The sequence below is a fragment of the Oryctolagus cuniculus genome, chromosome 20, assembly GCF_964237555.1.
Source record: "Oryctolagus cuniculus chromosome 20, mOryCun1.1, whole genome shotgun sequence".
Taxonomy (NCBI): Eukaryota; Metazoa; Chordata; class Mammalia; order Lagomorpha; family Leporidae; genus Oryctolagus; species Oryctolagus cuniculus.
In genome coordinates, this window is record NC_091451.1 from 3,324,304 (window position 1) to 3,347,737 (window position 23,434).

Below are 23,434 nucleotides of genomic sequence, written 5' to 3' on the forward strand. Positions count from 1 at the left end.
TATGAGTGTAAGAAAGGTTTCAAGAAAATGGGATTAAATATGAATTTAAAATTTATTGTTTACAATATACTGGGAAAAGTCATCTGCTGGTGAGTTATGTCACTTCTTCATTCTTTATTTAAAAAATTTCAGAAGAAATGTTTATTCCTAGTGCCTAGTAATAACAAAATCTCTCTTATCCCCAAGAGGAGTCCCTAACCAGAATGTAATTATCCCAACTTTTACTCCATGGATTTCAGGAACCAACATATGCTTGTTGATAAAATACAAAATTCCCAGTTAAATTTAAATTTCAATAAACAACAATCTTTTGGCACAAGTATTTCCTGAGACAAACTTACATTAAAAAGTATTCATTACTTTTATGAAAACCAAATTTATCCCTATAGCCTATATTTTTAATTTAATAAATCAGGTAGCAATGAAAGAATTTCATTGTGATTAAATAAGTATTCATCAAACAAACAGATAAACAAACTTGGTACTGGGGGCTGTAATTGTGGTATAGCATGTAAAGTCGTTGCCTGCAATGTTGGTATTCCATATGGGCACTAGTTTGTGTCCTGGCTGCTCCATTTCAGATAGCTCCATGATAATGGACTGGGAAAAGCACAGTCTCCTACAACAGTACAGAAAAAAATCGGAGGAAAAATGAATTCACTACCTGAGAGGCCAGCACAGTGCTCCCTCTGCAGGTTATTTGATCCAACAGATGTTACGGGAAGCAAGTGTGGCCTGTATGCTGTGGAGGTTACACTTTCTGCAGACTGAAGGGGCTGACTTGTATTTGGTACCTTCTGTGAGCCAAGGAGTTCTGACATCTCTTTTTTGCCACTCTACCTAACTAACCTCACCTGTAACTCTGGGCTCTCCCGTCTTGGTTGGGTGCCTGAGTACCCAACACACCCTGTATCTGTTTCCATCTTTGGGAACATGTGTATACATGGGGGAGTGAACATCATCTGTACACCAAGCACACATGCATGCATGCGCATGTGCTTGTGTGAACAACTTTGTGTATGAGGCATAAATCTGTGTCAATGTGCAGGTGTGAGCACATCTGTGTAGTAGGCACATATCTGTGCATGTGCATGTCTGTGTGTCAATACATCTGTGTACCAGGCACATGTCTGTGCATGTACATTTGTGTGTGTGTGTGAGCAACTTTGTGTAGCAGGCACATATCCACACACACATGCACACATGTGCTTGAATGAACACATCCTTGTACCAGGTACACATCTTTGCATACAGTTGTGCCTATATGAACCCTTATGTATACCAAGTATCTTCACATGCAGAAGCCTCCCAATGTCCCTTTAAGGGTGATGCTACTATTTTGCCCGCTTTATTGATGAGCAAAATGAGAGGGTAGGCAGTCTTGACTAAGATCCCTCAGCTGTACTGAGGAACCCAACACTTGAGGCCCAGTACAGACTACTCCATCAATACTCACTCACATATTAAGTGACATATCAAGGGGTCCTTGCTCACATTTGTCTGTATCCCACAATGCTGACCCATAAAATCTTGAGGAAAGAACTCCCTCTTATTGGCTTTGTCACTCTCTATCACTGACAAATATTTGTCAAAATGAGAAACAAATTGACAAATTTTCTCAACAGGTACTTTGAACAGTTCATTGCAGTTTGGTCACTGCCTCTTCTCATTTCAGAAATCTCTAGCCCAACAATCTCCCATTACCCACTGTCTGTCCAAATAAGGGCCTCACCCAAGTGCCAGTTCCCCAGGCTGCCTGCAGCATCAGACCTCACCCCCTTGCCTATCCAGGCTCTTTCTACTCTTGACTTTCACTTGTGTCTGTTTCTTCTCAGCACATCAGGCCAAGTGGCTCTCCCAACACAAGATCTCAGAGCTCAGATTCCCAACTTGTCTCCAACTATTCATGAGTCACATTTCCTGAGAATCTAAAAACTCATATCAGGATGTTTCTCTCTTCACATGACAAACAAATGAAGTCCAAATTCTTGGCATTGAATACTAGCCACCTTCACTCTGCTCTACTTACTTTCCTACCAAACAGCCTTCCCCAAGCTTAACTGTCACTGCCCCAGCTCCATATCTGGGTATGTTCTTTGCTGATGACAGTGCCTCTCTGACCCCTGCTAACATCCATCACAGGCCTCCATTCCCTTAAATCTTTCCCTACAAGTGGTTTCTCAGGCATCTTATTCCTTGTACTCCCTCCTTTACACATTAATTTACTTCTTAGAAGGTATGTGTTGAATTATTTAGTAATTTCAAATGCTTTCTAAAGGGATAAATATCATTCTGAGATTTATTATCTTTGTGTAAACTTGCGTTTACACATTATTGCATTACACATTATTGCCATTTTGTGCCATTTAATGTAGTTTTAAGATAATGACTTCACATACATTTTTTGGTAATTATAATCCAGAAGGAAGTCCTTGTCGTATTCACTTTTTTACAAAAGGCACATGAACTTTCAAAGAGTTCAAGTTACTTACCCAAGATCACACAGCTAGTAAATTTCAGACCCAGGAATTGAACATTTAAAGCAGTGTTGAGGGAAGTTTATAGCAACCAGTGCCTACATCAAGAAACTTAAAAGACATAAAATAAATAACCCAACAATGCATCTCAAAGTGCTAGAAAAACAAGAACAAACCAAACCCGAAGTTGCAGAAAAGAAATAAAATTAGAGAATAAACAAAATTTAGACCAAAAAATACAAAAGATCAGTGAAATGAAGAGCTGGTTTTTGGGAAAAAATTTAAAAATGACTAACCAAAAAAAAAAAAAAAAGGAACAGGCCAGCTTAAAAATCATAGATAAAAAGGAGATGCTACAATGGATACCACAGATACAAAAAGAATCACCATGAATTGCTACAAGCAGAAATATTGCAACATATTGGAAAATCTTGAAAAAAATGGATAATTTCTGGACACAAACAATATACCAAAATTGAGTCATGATGACACAGAATACCTAAATGAGCCAATAACCAAGATGGAGGATGAATCAGTAATAAACACTCACCTAAAAAGAAAATCTTAAACCAAATGTCTTCACTACTGAATTCTACCAAACTTTCAAAGAACTAACTCTAATTATTTTCAAGTCATTCAGCAATTGAAATGAACAGAATCTTCCCAAACTCATACTATGAGGCCAAGATCACCTTAATTCCAAAACCAGAAAAAAGTACGACAAAGAAAGAGAATAATAAAAAAATATCACTGATGAGGAAAGATGCAAAAATCCTCAAAAAATACTAGCTAGTTGAATCCAACAACACATCAGAAAGATCATTCACCCAGGCCAAGTGGGATTTATCTCTGGTATGTAGGGATGGTTCAACATACACAAATCAATACATGTAATAAATCACATTACAGAGTGAAGAATAAAAGCCATGTGATTATCTCAATAGATACAGGAAAAGCATTTGATGTAATATAATATCCTTTCATGATTAAATCCTTAAGCAAAATAGATATATAGAAGTAACATCCCTTAACAAAACCAAGGCAATATATGATTAACCCACAGCCAGCATCATATTAAATTAGGAAAAGCTAGAAGCATTTCCACTAACGTCCAGAACCAGACAAGGATGCCCACTCTCACCACTGCTATTCAATAGAGTTCTGAGTGTTTTAGAGCCATTAGGCAAGAAAAAGAAATCAATGGTATACAAATTGAAATGGAGAAAATCAAATTACCCCTGTTTGCAGGTGACAGGATCCTATACATAGAGAAACCAAAATACACCACTAAGAGAATACAGAAATTCATAAGAGAATTTGTAAAGCAGCAATATATAAAATAAACACATAAAATCAATACTCTTTGTATACACATAAAATGTCAAGGCTGAGAAAGAACTTGTAAGATCAGTACCATTCACAATAGCTACAAAATATTTAAGTACCTAGGAATAAATCTGACCAAGGATGTCAAAAGTCTCTAGAATGATAATTAGAGTACATAAAAGCAAATAATCAAAGAAGACACAAAAAAATTGAAGAATCTTCCAGGTTCATATATTGGAAGAATTAACATAATTAAAATGTTCATACTACCCATAGCAATTTACAAATTCCAATTGATCCAAATCAAAATCTCAAGGACATTCTTCTCAGATTTATAAGAAGCAGCACAAAAATTCGTATGGAAGTACAAGAGACCCAAATAGCTAGAGAAATTGTAAATAAGAAAAACAACACCATAAATCTCACAGTACCAGATTTCAAAATGGCAGTTATGATCAAAACAGCCTGAAACAGGCACAAAAAATAGACATTAAGATAAACAGAACAAATGAAACCCAAGAAAGTAATTCACACTTCTATAACTTACTAATCTTTGAAAAAGGTGATAAAATTTATCCATGTAGAAAGGACAGTCTCTTCAACAAAGAATTGGAGGATAATTGGATCTCAGCAGGCAAAAGTATAAAATAAGACCTCTATCTTACACCTTATAAAAATCAACTCAAAATGGATCAGGGATCTAAGTCTATTATTTTATACCATGAAGTTCATAGGGAACATTAGGGAGACTGCAAGGAACTGGCATTAACAAAGACTTTTTCAAAAAGACCTCAGAAACACAGGCAATAAAAGCAAAAATAGGCAAATGGGATTACATCAAGCTAATAATCTTCTGCATTGCAAAGGAAATACTCAAGAAAATAAAGAGGTAGAACTGACAGAATGGGAGAAAATATTTGCAAACCATGTAACTATAAGGGATTAATATCCAGAATACATAAAGAGCTCAAGAAACTCAACAATAAGAAAAACAATCCAGTTAAGAAATGGGTAAAGGGAAAATCAGGCATATTTCAAAGGATAAAATTCAAACAGCCAATAGACACATGAAAAAAATGCTCAGAATAACTATCCCTCAAGGAAATGCAAGCAAAAATCAGAATGAAGTTTCACCTCACCCCAGTTTGAATGACTATCATACAGAAATGAAACAACAAATGCTGATGAGGATGCGAGGAAAAAGGTTCCCTAAATACACTGTTGTTGGGAACGTAAAACAGTAAAGTCACTGTGGAAGACAGTATGAAGACACCTCAGAAATCGAAAAACAGATCTACCATATGACCCAGCCATTCCACTTCTGGTAATTTACCCAAAGTGAAATCAGCATATTAAAGAGTTATACGCACCTCCATGTTTATTATAGCTCAATTCACAATAGCTAAAATATGGAATCAACTGAGATGCCCATCAACCAATGATAATCATTAGTTATAATGATAATGATAAAGAAAATGTGATATATACTCACAATGGAATGCTACCCAGCCATAAAAAAAAAAAAAAAACAATGAAAACCTGTCATTTGCAACAAAATGCGTGCAACTGGAAATCATTGTACTGAGTATAATAAACTAGTCCCAACAAGAATAATATGTTTTCCTTGATCTGTGGTAAGTAATAGAGTACAAAAACTTAATGTATATAAGAAAAATCAACATTTTGTGATTTGATTGTTGTTTACCACCCTTGTCTCTACTGTTGAGAAACAGTGATATTTGCTTTTTTCCTTCTTACTATTTGTTGAATTATTTTCTTAGTGAAGGGTTAAGCTTATGATTATAAAATAAACTGAAAGTAAGTCATTGTAAAAATTAAAAGAAAAAATAAGAAAGGAATGATTTGGGATGTATCACTAACTCCTAAATCTGCATACATGAAATATATTTAATTTATTCAACTTTTATAAATTTAAAAATTATTTTAAAACATGGAGTTTTTAAAAAATGTTAAAACTATAACTCCAGACTGGCACCTTGGCTCACTTGGTTAATCCTCCACCTGTGGCACCTGCATCCCATATGGGCACTAGGTTCTAGTCCCGGTTGCTCCTCTTCTAGTCCAGCTCTCTGCTATGGCCCAGGAGGGCAGTGGAGGTTGGCCCAAGTGCTTAGGCCTCTGCACCTGCATGGGAGACCAGGAAGCAGCTCCTGGCTTTGGATTGGCACAGTGCCAGCCATTGCAGCCATTTGGGGAGTGAACCAATGGAAGGAAGACCTTTCTCTCTGTCTCTCTCTCTCTCACTGTCTTTAACTCTACCTATCAAATAAATTAAAAAAAATCACTCCTTAAAATGTCATTTGTCTACAAGCAGTGTTGGTTATTTTATAAGCCCTAACTTCCCCCAAATAACTGTAAGTTACATAAGAGCAGAAGACATTTTATCCATTTCACATCTGACATCATCCTTTACTAAATCCCAACACCAATGGTGGTAGTTCAATATATATTTTAATTAATATGTTTCACAGCAACTAAATTAAATGTTTTCCAAAAACTTGTTGAGATTTTCCTGCATGCTAGCCTCTATTTTAAGCACTTTAGAAAGATTAACTGCTTTATTGCTCACATAAATCCTAAGAATTAAAGCTTATGTTACTCCCATTTTACACATGAGAAAAATAAGATGCACTAAGCTTCCTGGCTAAGGAACAAGAAAATAACAGAGCCAGAATGAAAACCCAGGTGGTTGAGTCCATGCTCCATGCTACTAGTCAACATTGGCTCTGAAGGGGCATATTTACTGAACTCTGTAACTGTGTGACCAAGTTCCTACAACCTGAATTCTGATTTGGAAAAACTCAGGTCCCTGTTTCAGTTGAAGTTTCTGTAATTCATTCTTTCCCTCAAATATAGAACATAATCAATTCATCTACATATTAGAGAAATATGAACCTATGGCAACACAGAAATTCAGTCCCTTGGGGCTGCATTACCATGGGCACCAGTGAGGCTGAAAGGAAAGCTGCCCAACCCCAGGATGGCAACATGTGGTCTACCACAAAGGCACTGCAGTTCTGAATCTCATTATTCAATCCCTTCTGTTCTCCCTTGCCTCTCCCTCTACCCTAGCCAATATGAATAAGGAATTGTCATTTATCTGAAACAACAATGTCTAACTAATACAGGTGAGACCTTCACGGGGATTTAAAATTGGGAATGTATATCATCTTGAAAATCTTGGATGCATATAGTATGAAACTGAAAATTCAGCTGGGGAAGGAGGTAGGATGACTGCCCTCAGTGGCTGATTTCAACCCTGACTGCACATTGGAATCACAAGAAATACATTTTTAAAATAATACGCCTAGGTTCCCACCCCCCAGAGACTGACCAGATTGGTTTCAGATTTATCCTGAAGATCAGTATTATTAAAAGCTGCCCAGATCATTCTAACATTCACCAGGGCTGATAATATATGATCTAGGATATGAATGTTGTGGTCAATCATCATTTACAGATTGTCTTTCTTCAAAGGTTAACAATCCATGTTATGAATCACAAAGTTCAATTTGCATATATCACTGCAATCTGGGAGATTTTGTGTGTGCTTTGTTCTCAGCCTGGTGTGCCCATAGGAACTTATCATTCATTTGTGGAAGTATTGTAATCTAGAGTTCAAACTCTAGCCCACCATTTTGTCTGAATTTGTGTCTTCCTTTATTGAAAGATGCCAGATACCTGTTCCAGGCAAACATCATGCAATGGTTTCTCTCTTTTAAGTAAGCAGATGCTAGAGTAAGTCATCTCTGGTCAGCATTCACTACAGGAGAGTTCCCCTCTCTGGCAGGCATCAGTGTGACTATTTCATAGAAGTTCAACATGGTCTTTCAATCCATGGAATTGACCACATCCTGGGATTCCTGCCACTCCTTCTCACAGGGTAATATTAGCAACTATTGGTAGCCAATTATGAGCCAAGCACTGATCCAACTGCTTTACATATATCTTATTTAACCCTCCCTCAAACTCTTAATTATTGCTATCTTACACAGGCAGAAACTGAGGCATAGGTTAGTTAAATAATGAACTCAATCTAAAGCTACCAACTAAAAGAGGGAATTTGAGTTCTGAATATGGTTTCTGACTCCAGATCCCATTCTCTCAGCTACTCAATGGCAGAGCCTCACTTAAATCAACCATTGTGGTCTGTTGTTTTAGGTACTATACACTACTTGGCACAGAGTGGCATATATGCAGACCCTGTCATCATCTTTGTTAAGATTTATTTTATTTATTTGAAAGGCAGAGAGAGAGGGGGAGAGATAGAGATCTTTCACCACTGGTTCACTCCTCCAAATAGCCACAATGGCCAGGGCTAGGTGAGACTGAAGCCAGGAGCCAGAATTTTCTTCAAGGCCTCCCACATGGGTGTAGAGGCACAAGGTCTCCCACATGGTTGCTACTTTCCCAAGAGCATTAGCAGAGTTGGATTGGAATTGGAGTGGCCAGGACTTGAATCATTGCCCATATGGGATGCTGGCATTTCAGATGGCATCTTAACCCATTATGCCACACACTGCCTCCTCCCACCTTCTGACATGCAGGCAACATCTCTGCAGGTAACTTCCTTCACCTAGTGCAGGTGGATGGCATAAGACAGCTCAAAATTAGCATTTTGCTGAGACATGGCATCCTTGTGCACACTGGTTTTTTAAAGATTTTATTTATTTCTTTGAAAGTCAGAATTGCAGAGACAAAGGTCTTCCATCTACTCATTCTCTCCCCAGATGATCACAATGGCCAGATCTGGGCCAAGCTGAAGAAAGGAACCAAGAGCTTTATACAGGTCTCTCCCGAAGGTTGCAGGGGCTTAACACTTGGGAAATCTTCCCCTGCTTTCCCAAGCCATTTGCAGGGAGTTGTATTGGAAGTGAAGCAGCAAGGACATGAACTGGAACCCACATGGGATGCCAGGGTTGCAAGCAGCAGCTTACCTGCTGTACCACAATGTCAGCCCTCACACTGTATTTTTTAAATATTTGTTTTATGGATGTTTCCAAACATGTACAAAAATAGAATAAAACCTCAATGTGAGTGCCACCTGGCTTCAGCAATGCTAAGTACACACACACACACACACACACACACATATTAACCTACAATATTGATCCTATCAAACGTGGCCTCTTCTCACTGGTTGGCCACAGACTCCTCCCAAAAGAAACATACTGATCTAGAAAGGAGGATGAATGTGCAGGTTCATAGCATTTATTTTGATATATGTTTAATAATCTAGTAATTGAGTCATTATAGATAACTAAAATTTTATATTTACTAAAGGTCAGTTTTTCATGGACATCTACTATGATTCAAAGACATATGTAGGCCCTAGAGATAGAGTTATGTACAAGACCCCAGCCCTGGAAAAGCTCCCATCCCCTGGTATTTTCTACAGTCTACCAAGACAATTTAGAATTCCATGCAGATGTCTGGCCAGGTTTTATAAAAATATATTTATTTATTTTTTTGAAAGTCATAGTTAAGGGGAGGGGGTCTTCCATACACTAACTCATTCTCAAAATGACCACAACATCTGGGGCTGCTTGAACCCCAGAACCAGCTCCCAGAACCAGCAGCCTGGAACTCCATCAAGATCACCCACATGGGTGGCAGGGGCCCAAGTACACAGGCCATCCTCTGTTGCCTTCCCAAGAACATTAGTCGGAGTGGGTTTGGAAGTGGAGTGGCAGAGTCGTGAACTGAGAACTCTGATAATGGAATGCCAGTGTAGCAGTTACTTAACACATTGCACCGTAGCATTGGCCAAAGGTGCCATGGTTTTAAATCATTTTCTCTGAACTGCACAATACAGAAATGCAGAGTCTGCTGGAGAGTGACAACTGCTATGTCAGTTTCCAAGGAGCCACAGGCAAAACTGTTTTGAGAATTACATTTCTACTACGTTGGTGTGAGTACTGTGTAGTCAGTACTAGGGAAACACTGGCAGTTGTGACTTAACCATGAGTCCAACTCAGGGGAAGCCCTTGGTGCTTCCCAGGGCAGACCTGTGAACACTGTGGGCATTCAGCCCTCTGGGAAAGGTCTTTCTGCTGTCCACTGGCCAGTGTCTGCAGATTCTTTGGGTCCAGTGGCAAACACAGAGGATGACCCAGAGGAACGGTGAAGAGGAAGCAGACATTGAAGAGGAGACGCCTACAGCCATGACTTTGGACCAGGTCTTCTATCATAAGGGCAATGACTCCAAATCTTCCAGAAGAAAACCCTGATCCCAGAACCCTGACAGAAGAGGCAAAGCAGCTTCAGAGAACAGTGATGAGGAGTCGAAGGAACTGTCTTTGAGCCAGGTGATAAAACCCTCTGATTTTTGCTGACCCTAGTCATAATCCAACCAGTCCAGCTGCTAGCCCTGTGCAAGCCTAGGTTGGGAGCTTCCCAAGGAAGGCCTAGGCCCCAGATAACACAGCTAGGAGCTTCTCAAAGAGTATGAATGGAGGCATGACCTTGGATCCTGCCATCAAAACCAGTGCAGTACCCACTGCCCATCGGTGGGGCCAGCATCCCATAAGGACTCTAGCTGAGTGTCAGAGGCAAGAATTAGGAGGCAACAGCCATGCAGGTGGCAAACTGGAGTCTACTTTTTTCCTACTGACCAAGCTGTCATGAAGCTCCTTGTCCAGAAATGCAGTGAGGCCCAGTCTCCTACAGCCAGACTTTAAGTGGGTTGATGGTGCTGTGGGAAGATTCCCTAAAATGAATCCCCAGAATGCCCCTGTCCAGGCCACAATGACCAAGAAGCTTGGAAAAACCAAGTACCAGTAGACTAGAGTTCCACCCTCAAGGAACCCCAAAACCAAAGACCCAGGGAGCTCAGACAATAGTGAAATGAGCAGAAACAGTTCTTCAAGGAGTGAGGGGCATCTTAAGGGCCCAAGATCGCCAACTCAGCCCCGAGGTTAGGTTCAAATTCAACTGGGAGGGAATAAATTACAGAGAATAACCCTGGGCTTACCCTAGCCTGTCCTCTGGTGTCAACAGCTACTCCCAGGCCAGACATCAAGCTACCAGTTCCCAACTAATCTGACCAGCACATTCCCTAGATGTCAGGCAGCAGACCCAGACCCCACAAGCAGCAGACATCATGTTTCCCAATGTAAGTAGAAAAGAGGCCACATAAAGCATCACACCTAAGAAGCCCAAGAAGTGGGTCATGGGCCTCCAAACCACAACCCTTCAAATCAATAGTTCCTACCACCTCCTAGGAAAACCTGGTCCACGTATGAAAACATGAATTCCTTGTGGTGAAAGCCCTGATGGAGCAGCTGAAGCAGAAAAGAACCAAGGCCATGGAAACCACCAAGATCAGCAAGAATGATCATAGGAGCTGCAAAGCAGAAGATTTCAGAGCCCTGTTGGCAACTAAGGCCCCCAGGAGCAAGCAGAAGCAGAAGCTAATGGCTGGGGAAGGTGAACAGGGTGCTGGTTCCCAAAAAAGTGCCTCTAGGACATCCATGGAGAAATTACAAAGAGTGCAAGTGGTAATGGCAAAGAAAAAAGGAAAGAAATCCCCTGACTCCCACGGATCCAAGGACGAGCCATAGGGGAATTGGGGATGGTGAAGATTAAGGATGGAGGTTAAAGCAACCTCCAAGCAAAAAGAAGCAACCTAATAAGGAAAGACAAAGGACAGGACAAAATGGAAAAAAAGACAACAAAATAAAACCCACATCTGAAGATTCCTGTCATCATCCAGACTAATAAGGAAATGACAGACAAGTAGGTGTCATGAGGGGTCTGTGCCTTAGGTGCACGAATTCTCATGTCTATGGCTGAAACTACATTTTCCAACTCCCTCCCTTCATAGCAGAGTCTAGCCAGCCACAGGGGCTCATGCTGGGCAAGCTAGTGAGCCTTAAGGGAAGCCGGTCCAATATGGAAGTGTGCCCTGATCCTTTGACTTTACCCTACTTCTCCTCACACAGGAAATTTGCATAGGCACAGAAATTGAAATACATGTAGCCCGTAGGCACACGGGAGTGAAAACACTAGGAAAGAACAGAGTCTGCACATGCAGGTTTGGAAACAGAGGAGGGGATCAATAGGCTATAGATAAATATGTGCTAAATTATATTAGAATAAAACACTAAAAATCAATCATAACAATTCCTCAACAATTAAGAAGAAAAAAAAAGCATGAAAGTATATAGAATAAAAGGAAGCAGAACAAACAAAAAAAATACTAAGAGGGATAATGTATTAAGTTGTTCATCAATAGTCAGGGTGAGGGCTGATCAAGTCACCGTTTCTCATAGTGTTGATTTCACTTTAACAGGTTTCCTTTTTGGTGCTCAGTTAGTTGTCACCGATCAGGGAGAACATATGGTATTTGTCCCTTTGGGACTGGCTTATTTCACTCAGCATAATGCTTTCCAAATTCCTAACAGGGATCACTTTTCAGTTAAAATTTAAACACCTAAGAATAATTGTGTGTTAATTACAGAGTTCAACCAATAGTACTAGAACAAAAAAAATACTAAAATGGATAAAGTATTACATTGTACATCAACAGTCAGGACAAGATCTGATCAACAACTTAATACGTTATCCCTCTTATTATTTTTGTTTGTTTGTTCTACTTAATACTTTTGGTTGAATACTGTAATCAATACACAGTTATTCTCAAGTGTTGAAACTTAACTGAAAAGTGATCGCTGTTAAATATAAGAGTGGGAATAAGAGAGGGAAGAGATGTGCAATTCGGGACATGCTCAAGCTGACCTACCTCAAACGGTAGAGTTAGAAACATACCAGGGGATTTCAATTCAATCCCATCAAGGTGGCATGTACCAATGCCATCTCACTAGTCCTGGTGATCAATTTCTGTTCACAATTGATCATAATGATAGGACTAAGAACCAAAGGGATCACATAAACAAGAATAGTGTCTGCAAACACTAGCTGATAGAATCAAAAAGGGAGAGAACAATCCAACATGGGAAGCAAGATACACAGCAGACCCATAGAATGGCAGATGTCCTAAACAGCACTCCGGCCTCAGAATCAGCCCTTAAGGCACGCGGATCTGGCTGAAAAACCCATGAGAGTATTACAGGCACGGAAAGCCAAAACACTCTGGCAAAAAAAAAAAAAAAAAAGAAAAGAAAAGAAAACAACCTAAATGAAGGATCTCCGCAAGTGAGATCCCAGTGAAAAGAACAGGTCATCAAAGGTGGAGGTAGCTTTCTTTGAAGGGAGGAGAGAGCTTCCACTTTGACTACGACCTTGTCTAAATATGATCAGAGTCAGTGAACTCAAAAGGCTTTCATAGCCTAGGCAACTCATGACAAGTGCCTAGGGTGATTACTGATGCCATAAACAAGAGTGTCAATTTGTTAAGTCAACAACAGGAATCACTGTGCACTTACTCCTCATGTAGGATCTCTGTCCTTAATGTGCTGTACATTGTGATTTAATGCTATAACTAGTACTCAAACAGTATTTTTCACTTTATGTTTCTGTGTGGGAGCAAACTGTTGAAATCTTTACTTAATATATGCTAAACTGGTCTTCTGTATATAAAGAGAATCGAAAATGAATCTTGATGTGAATGGAAGGGGAGAGGGAGTGGATAAGGGAGGGGTTGCGGGTTGGAGGGACATTATTGGGGGGGAAGCCATTGTAATCCATAAGCCGTACTTTGGAAATTTATATTCATTAAATAAAAGTTAAAAAAAAATAAAAGGAAGCAAATGATAACAGTAGATATCAGTAGATATGAAGTGCCCTTTTTCTTAGTTTCTTTTATACTCATAAGATTAACCCTGCAGTAAGTAAAGAGTTCAACAAATAGTATGAGAAAATATGTACCTCAACAGTAGAGACAAGGCCTGTAAACAATCATCAAAGCTCAAGATGTCAATTTCACTCCAATTTATTACATTTTAGATGCTCTATTACTTACCACACATCACGGAAAGCATTTGGGACTGCTTTGGGACTGGCTTATTTCACTAAGTATAATGGATCCCAGTTGCATCCATTTTGTTGCAAAAGATAGGATTTCATTTTTGATCACTGAGTACTATTCCATAGTATATATATACCATCTTATGAAATACTTTTTTAAAAGTACCACAAACAAGAATATACTTTTTAATGTAAACAAAATTAATAAACTATGAGTAAAATTAATCAGAGAAACACAGGGAAAAGTAACACTACTACCCATTTTCAGGAATTAAAACAATGCTTTACAGAGAATATAGCCTTGTCAAGATGCTAGAAAAAATTTGTAAAATGCCTAGGAGTAAAAATTTGACTAGAGATTAAAATCTACTATATTTTGGACATCAAATCCCAAAACCATTATAACATAAAATAGGGAAACTCTTACTTACACCAGGCAAATTGAATTACAACTTGAAAACTACCAACCAACCAATTAAAAAGTTACAGAAGCAAAACTTCAGGTATAGAAATACAAAATATTCCAGGACCACCACTGTGGCATAGGGGGTAAAGCTGTTGCTTGCAGTGCCAACATCCCATATGAGTACTGGTTCGAGTCCTGGCTGCTCCACTTCTAATCCAGCATTTCTGCTAATGGCCTGCATAAGCAGTGGAAGATGGCCCAAGTGCTTGGTTCCCTGCACTGCCATGGGGATCTGGAGGAAGCTTCTGGCTCCTGGCTTCAGATCAGCCCAGCTCTGGCCCCTTGTGGCCATCTGAGTAAACCAGCAGATGGAGATTTCTCTCTCTCTCTCTCTATTCCTCTGCTTCTCTTCTGTAACTCTGCCTTTTAAAAAATAAATCTTTGGGAAAAAAGAAAGAAATACAAAATATTTGAAATATACCCATGTTTCCCAGAATACCAAGGTAGAAATAAGCGGAGAATATTTTCAAATTTCTTTTGAAAAGCCAGCATTACATTGATGATGATGGAAATGGACCAGAACATGAAATATGAATTAAATATAAGCCTCTCTTTCATAAACAGGTGCATATATCCTTAGTATACTTATAATAAATTAAATCACATATGAAAATATAATGAATATGAGTGAATATAAGAAAAAAGTAAGAGGTAGTTAATATTTTTAAACAAGCCATGCAAATTTGCCAGTTAAGTGAAAAACTCAAGAAGAAAATCATATGGCCATTTAGATTGAATTTTGAAATGCATTTTAAAAAATCAGCATGAAATTCCCAATCAGGGACCTCCTTGTTACATTTAATGAAACCAAGTTTCTAACATTCTGCATGGTGGTATCTTGCATTTGTGGAGTCACTTTCCTGCTGGTGCATCACAGTACCAATGGAAATGTCAGGATGACCCTGCAGGTGTTTCCATTTTGGCCTCCAGTACATGGCTTACTAGGCTGCATTTTTCCCCAAGTGCTAACTTATTTTGGTAAAAGAAGTTAGTAAGTCACTGCATGTGTTCTAAAATAAAGCACATTTGAAAAAGAATAAGTCTTAACATATAACTTGTATATTTGCTAAAATACTGGACCTGAAGATAAAACTACACTGCTTTCACAGTCATATATTTCAATATGGCATGTATTTCAAGGTACAAAAGGCATTTCTTACTCTAAAGTTGCTGGAGACACACTCAAACCTGTACCTATATTGATCAATATTCAATTTCATTTAGATTTTTGTGTTCATCTGATTAGGACTTCAATTAGCTAGCTACTTCCACTTAATTGCACTTGGCCTTTTCTGTTGCTTTCCACTAGGACTTTCCATTTATTTTTACGAATTTTTATAACACACTAGAATCCCCACATAGTACATTCTATTTCTGAACACTGACTATACTTCAGTGACATCTTTTCCTTCTTGAAGAAGCTTCATATTTTTAATATGATGAATGTTGTATGTTTTGATAGTTGTACTATAATTTTCTCTGAATGATAAATTTTGAAATATTCTCGAGGCTAACATTGCAATTTTTTTATGTAGCCATTATGCCTGACTTGTCATATATTTCACAAATACTCTTCAATTTAGGCTAGGTGTCAAACTTATAGATGAATTTTAAGGAAAATGGATCAATGTGCAGCAGTGAGTTGTCCCATTCATGGTTGCATATAAAACTTTCCAATTACACTCTTATCATCTTTTCTCAATATTACAAATATATATTTTATTTTATATATTACATATACCTTATTATACACATATATATTGTGTATATATATATATATATATATGCCACGTGCTGTTTTTTCATGGGTTGAAATCACTTTGCGATATTTTTTCTGCAACACTGGAGTTTTTTTTAACAAATATGCTTAAGAAGTGGGATTTTTTTTAAATCCTTTTTTTTCTATTTTGAAAGTGAAAATGCAGATGGCGGTTTGTCAAGGGACAGTGTAAGGGCTAAGATGATAGCCAAGTGTCAAATTACAGGGAACACATGGCACTCTAAAACGTGAACAAAAACCCCAAGTCAAACAGAACATTTGTTTTTGCCTTGCCCACTCTAGGTGACCATGTTATTAGAAACAGAAAATGGAGAGACCCCTAGAAACAGCTGTGCTGAGAGGCCAGCATCCTGGAAGAGACCCTGCTGCCCACATATTTAGAAAACTGGGGGGAATCAGGTCCCGGCAGGGAAGGACGGAGGAGCCCAGGGCTGCATGAACTACAGCTCCCGTCCCACAGGCACCCCGCACACGGAGCCCACATTCTCCCTAATGACCACCCCGTACCCACTGCACAGTCGGGGAGACACGGGGCTGCTCCCACACAGCTGCCCAGGGAAGGCTCTGGGCTGAGAAGTCGCTGTGAGCAGGGAAGGGGCAGGGCGTCGGGGGTCCCTGGTGCCAGTCCAGACCCCGACCCCCAGGTCTGAGGGGACCAAGGGAAGCGCTGGGCCAGCGGCAATATGGTGCCACAGATTCGGAGACGACCTCTGGGAGGCCCGCGTCCTGCCAGCTTCTCAGAAGCTTCCACGGCTGCTTTACGCCTCTCCCGACACCTGGGCGCACACACTCACCACGTCGCGGTTTTCAGCTCCAGGTGTCCAGCGTCCCCCGGTGATGAAGGTGGAGGCCACAAACCCAACTTCCTTCGGGAGCCTTGTGGCAGCGGAGCCATCTCCTAGCACCTAGCTCCTGCCCAGAACTGTAAGATGACTGTGACGTCAAGACCCCACGTGATGACGTGACGTGGACGTCGTCGTGCCTGATTGGACAGCGTGCATGGCCGTGAGCGCACAAAGTGTCACAAAGGACACAGCCCATCAACATCCTTCACGGCAATGGGCCCCTGACTTCAGATTGTGCTGGGTGGGAGCAGCAGGAGGCGAGGTCTGGGTGCAGGTCGGACTCCACCTCCCCAGGCGGGAGGCCTCTCCCCTCTGCTCCTGCACCTGCCGGGTCCCTCCTGTGGCCCTGCCCTCCCTGATGGGTCCCTGCTGGAGCTCTCGGTGCAGTAAATGCTTCAGTGAGTCACAGTTCTGTGCATCGGCCTCTGGGCTTTATTTTCTTCGTATTGTGACTCATTTTCCTGTAGGGTCGTTTGTGTTACTTTTTAATATTGATTGGAAGAATGCTGAAAGACATCACATGATTTAATCCTTTCCTTCCCTTTTCTCCTGTCAGCATTTGTTTTCTACTCTGCCTATTGACTTTTTTTTTTTTTTCCTGACAGGCAGAATGGACAGTGAGAGAGAAAGACAGAGAAAAAGGTCTTCCTTTACCGTTGGTTCGCCCTCCAATGGCTGCTTCGGCTGGCGCGCTGTGGCCGATGCACCGCGCTGATCCGAAGCCAGGAGCCAGGTGCTTCCTCCTGGTCTCCCATGCGCGTGCAGGGCCCAAGCACCTGGGCCATCTTCCACTGCCTTCCTGGGCCACAGCAGAGAGCTAGGACTGGAAGAGGGGCAACCGGGACAGAATCTGGCACCCCAACTGGGACTAGAACCCAGTGTGCCGGCGCCACAGGCAGAGGATTAGCCTATTGAGGAGCTGCGGCGCCGGCCGCCTATTGACTTTTAATATTTTCTATTTGTTTCTTGCTGGTACAAGGTAATCTAGTGGATTTTAAAATTATTGATCTTTCTAGAAATCTCATTAAATTCATTTATCAGTTGTATCTGTTTTTAGATTTTTTGGATTCTCTCTAAATACCTCCGATATATTGACATTTTATTGCTTAGAGACCTCTACACCTTATTTTTTATTTTTGCTCTCCCCTCCCCAACTGCTCCTCCAATAAGAAATTGGAGATAGTGGAGGCACCTGCTCTAGGCTTACTTCCAGGGAAAAAAGCAGTCAATGTTCTTGTATGTATTGTGTTCTTTGATGTAGGATCCTTTTTCAATAATCTTGATCAGAGTAAGGAAGCCAGTTTTTTTTTTACTGCTAGCAGGTTTGTTTGTTTTGTGTTTTTTTTTTTTTTTTTTTTTTTGGAACATAAGCCATCGTTTACTTCCTCTAGTGTACATAAGCAGGGCCCTGAGTCAGCAGTGAAAAATAGATGAGACTTGGGTCAGGCACTCTGAAATGAAATGAGGTCATCCCAAATGGAGGGTAAACCCTACTGCACCATAACACTGCCTCAGGCATCCTTACTTTAACTTTGTATGAGCTATTATGATCTTTATTACTTTTGCTGAAATTTTTTCTTTCACATTTTTAATGTAATTATAATGATCTGCTTTTCAGCCATTTTGCCTGTATTCATTCATTTTGCCATTGTTTCTCCCAAAAAATTACTCATTTTATGGTAATAACTAGTTTTTCATGACAGCTGAATGCCTTTTTAAGTCTTTATACTTTTCTTTGAAATTATAACTATCAGCAGTGCATATTTGTAATACCTTGGTCTGAGTAAAGCACAGAACTTTTTTTTTAAAAAGATTGATTCATTTATTTGAAAGTAAGAGTTACACAGAGAAAGAATGAGAGGCAGAGAGAGAGAGTCTTCCATCTGCTGGTTCACTCCCAAGTTGGCCGCAAAGGACAGAGCTGCACCGATCCAAAGCCAGGAGCTTCTTCCAAGTCTCCCACGTGGGTGCAGGGTCACAAAGACTTGGGCCATCTTCCACTGCTTTCCCAGGCCATAGCAGAGCTGGATTGGAAATGGAGCAGCTGGGATCAAACCAGAGCCCATATGGGATGCTGGCACTGCAGGCAGCAGCTTTACCCGATATGGCACAGTGTCGGTCCCCTTAGTACTCTTAACTTTTTACAAGATTGCATAACTTTTTGATTGTGAAATCATCAACTCTCAAAATTCTGTAGGTCTCCTGGAAATTGTCATGTACAGTTTCTCAGACATTGTTAGGCCACTGTAATTATTCACCTTATCTAGGTAACATATTTTTTACTTCTTTGGATGTTCATGGAACTAAGTTTGAGTTTATTTTTTAATGTTTCTCTAAGCATAATCTAGATATGGAAGTATATGCTCTCATATATTGTAGAACAAGGCATGATCTTTCTTCACTCATGTTTCTGGTATTTTTTTCATATTCTCCAATATAGATGTAATTGTAATGAACTACAACAAAGTTCTCAATCTGCTTTTCACACCATTATTCTCCATTTCTCGTCATGGTAATCACAACATTCATTATTCCATAACATGTACATCTCTTTTCATTGTCATTGCATCTAATGCTATACCCTGTATTGATCACTAACATCTTAGTAAGCCAATAGTGATAATATGAGCTATGGCAATCTTGGTTTGTATTTTTTGTGGTATCACAAACTTGCCCAAACTTGGAAACTCTGAAAATTTTCATGTATACAATTTTTCAGAGTGCTTGCCATGGTATTCTCCTGTTCCACATATCATTTTTATCTTTACTGAAATTTTGACATTGATGTGTGAAATATTCAATCATATATTTCTAGACACTGGTATCTTTCTTGTAATATACTGTAAAGTGGAATGATCTCTTCATGACTTAAGATATTTTATTTACAAATAATTTTAAACATTGAAATGGATTTTTTCACCAAACTCCTTTATATTTCTTAGTGATTTTATTGTTACTCCTACTAATTACTTAGTCTTTCTTACAGTATTAGTAATATATTTTATATTGTGAGCATCTTTTCTGGTTCTGTGATTGAAGTTGTTGATATGTGGGTTTTTTATTTGAAGATTTCTTTATTTGAAGGAGTTGCAGAGAGAGGTAGAGACAGAGACGAGAGAGAAATAGATATGTCTTCCATCCACTGGTTCACTCCCCAAATGGCTGCAATGGCTGGAGCTGCGTCAGTCCAAAGCCAGGAGCCAGGATCTTCTTCTGGTTCTCCCATGCTGGTGCAGGGACACAAGGACCTGGGCCATCCTCCATTTCTTTCCCCAGGCACATTAACAGGGAGATAGATTGGGAGTAGAGCAGCCAGGACTTGAACTGGCACCAGTATGGAATGCCAGCACTGCAAGCCAGGGCCTTAACCTGCTGTGCCACAGTGCTGCTCCCAGGTATGTGTGTACTTAATATCCTCATTTAAGTCAATCCTTGTACTGTGACATTCTTGCTTGATTTCTTTTCACTGTGATGTCATCAGATAACTCAAAATTCGGTATGTTTTGCTGGTAACATTAATGTACAGTCCCTCTGAACTCTGTTAGGGTGAGTTTAATCTTACACACTTTAAGGTCTCATATTTTTAAACTTTCTTAATTTTTATATCTCCAAAGTTATCATTCACTGAATTTTCCCAAAGTGTAGCTCTAGATATACTTTCTCAGAATTTTTCTAGTAGGTGGAATGAGTTTTATATTCATTGATTTTTACTTCTCATTTTATGTAATTACAATTAAGTATTTTTTCACCAAATTCCTTTATTTTTGCATTTTATAGAATTTAGCAAATGTAAACTAACCTTTGATTTTAGAAACTTCTTTAGTGTATGTATCTTTAGATACTTGGATAATTCCTTTAATATTATTATCTAAAGTGGCTTGCTTAAAGATTTTGGGAATATTTCAGCATTCTTTTTAAATGTAATGGAATATTTTACACCAAATTCTCATATATGCATGTCAATCTCAATCTCAAAATATTTGTAACATGAACAGCCTTTTTATTTTTGGGTTTTGAAATATATTTTGTCCATATGAAAAAATACTACATGAACACTATTTTTCAATACTTGAAGGATGTTTCTGAGAGTCATCTTATTTGTACACATGCCAATAATGTATCTTCTGTCAACCTTCAGCTTGATACTCTGTTAAAAATTCATATTTTTCTTTTACAGAGCTTTTAAGATTTATCTTTATTTCTGGGTTTATGCAGTTTAATTATGATCTGCCTCAGCATGGTGATTTTTTTTTCATCCTGTATTTGGAGTGCAATGACCTGTTTGGGTCTTTGGACTTATAGTTTTGTCAAACTGAAAAATTTGGCCACAATTTCCCCAAACATATACCTGACCATTTTAGAGATGCTATTGACTCTATTTAAATATATAATTGTTCTTATTATCTGCCCAGCCTTTTCAGTCTTTTCTTCTTCTCAAATTTCATTTTGATCCTTTAAATTGCCATGTTTTCCTGTTCACTTCTTCTGAAATGTCTCATTTGCACAACTTAGAAAAATTGCTAATTTCAGGTATTGTAGTTTTTGCCTCTAGAAATTGCTCTTGGGTCTTTCTGCATATAATCTCTGTGTATCCATCTATATAAATTGTGATGCATGTCTAGGAACCATTGCAAACTCTTCATTAGTACTGTTCTCTGCATCATTTGAGTATAAAGGATATCTGTTTCTTTTGTCCCTGTTGCTGACATTCTCTATCCTTGCAATTTTCTGAGCAATATCAGTATCTCTTTCAGTCAGGAGTACACTGAATCTCACTTGGTTTGAAGCTGGGACATGAGATAACTTCAAGAGGGGGAGTCAGCTGTCAAGAAAAACTATACAGCGGGGTGTGCTCCTTCATACAGGGGCTCCTGCACTTTCTTTTATAACAAGAAAATAAACAAATATTTAATGACATGTAAATATTATGGATCTATATACATGACTCTATAAAACATTCTGCATCTGTATTCAGCTCTTTTTGGGTTCATAATGTCTTCAACGATGATCCATGAATGCACACATCTTTCTGTGTGCTTCTCTTGCTTATGTATTAAGTCCCACTCCAACAGAGACAAATCTGTCTCCTTCCTTTACTTGTTCCACCTTAGGACACCATGCAGTCACATGAAAATACATAAAACTATACATCTGGTGGGAAATTACTTCCTGAACCAGATGCTGTTGCCTTAGTTCGACAGATTCCACTCACTTTCACAGTTACTCAAGTTTTCACTATTCCCACTCCCTTCAATGAGGTTGTTTCATACATTTATATTAGTTTAGTTTTTTTTGTCACATTCTGCATCCAGTTCCTGAATTCCATGATGTGCTACATTGTTTTTCATTTAAGTTGTAGACTTTAAGGTCATATAGAATTTGACACACTCATAGTGCCATGTATCCATATTATCCTTCAAAATACTTTCAACACTCTTACAAACCCCATGTACCTCACATATTCACGTCTCTCCCCATATCTCACCAATACCAATCTGTTTCCTATCTCCATAAATTTATCTTTTCACCTAGAAATATGCACTTAACATTCCATCTAGATTTCTGTGATATGATACCATGCTGCACAGAATTGTTGGGTGGGTGTTCCAAAATTTACTTTTGTATTCACCAATAAAACATTGATAGCATTTGATCCTTAGTTATAAAAGTGCATGTTGGAGCTGGCATTGTTGTGTAGTGGGTTAAGCTGCTGCCTGCAGTGCTGGCATCCCATATGTGCACCAGTTTGAGTCCTAGTTGCTCAAATTCCAATCCAAATCTCTGGTAATGTGCCCGGAAAAGCAACAAAGGATAGCCCAAGTCTTTGGGTCCCTGCACCCATGTGGGAGACTTCAATGGAGTTCCTGGCTCCTGGCTTCATTATAGCAATTTGGGAAGTGAAACAGCTGATATGACACCCTCCCCCCAATCTCTCTCTCTCTTTCCTTCCAAAAAATTAAATAAAATTCATTCTTTTCAAAAAGTCACTAAGGACTTAAGGATTTCCAGCAAAAAACCAACTGTGGAGTTATAAAACCTCACTTGTGAGAGAACTATTCTTAATTTAAGCTAATGAGTGTTGATAATTTCTCCACTCATATTAAATTACGTTTTGCTCTTTCTCTGATGTTTCATCTCTACTTGTCAAGTAAAAAAAAATGTCAATGGCCACGATATGCTGGGCCAATCTCACATGCCCCGGCATTCTGTAGCTCTGGTAGCTGAGCTGCATCTCATCAAAAGCAGGTCAAGTTAAACTTGGAGAAGCAGATTAATGCTACTGCTTATCCCCTCCCCCCCAACACACACACATTCCTTTTTGCTTCAGTTCTTTGTGGATCTGGCTAACCAGTGTTCATGATGCTCCTCTTCTCATCTGTCCAAGTCTGAAATCAGGTCACTTCAGGGCTTCAGTGTACAACTGTGTGTATACCACCAAAGGGTACCAAGCTGAGTTCTACTCACCGAGGTATGGCCTGACGTCACAGGACAGCCCAGAGAAGGAACACTTTTCAGCAAGTGCATACTATGGGAGTGCAGTAACCCACACTCATCCTTGTTCTAGGGCTATAGGGCTATGAGCTACCCTTCT

General features: G+C 39.3%; 1 long non-coding RNA gene across 2 annotated transcripts in view; it reads left to right on the forward strand.

Moving 5' to 3' along the window:
* LOC138847182 (uncharacterized) overlaps window positions 1–23,434 on the forward strand; it is a 72,804-nt gene that overhangs the window by 45,277 nt on the left and 4,093 nt on the right. The window contains exon 3 of one of the 2 annotated variants that reach the window (XR_011384828.1): window positions 16,809–17,700. The exons of the other annotated variant lie outside the window; for it this stretch is intronic. This is a non-coding gene — a long non-coding RNA (uncharacterized lncRNA). Of the gene's footprint in view, window positions 1–16,808; window positions 17,701–23,434 lie in introns of those variants that run through there. 2 annotated transcript variants of the gene reach the window in all.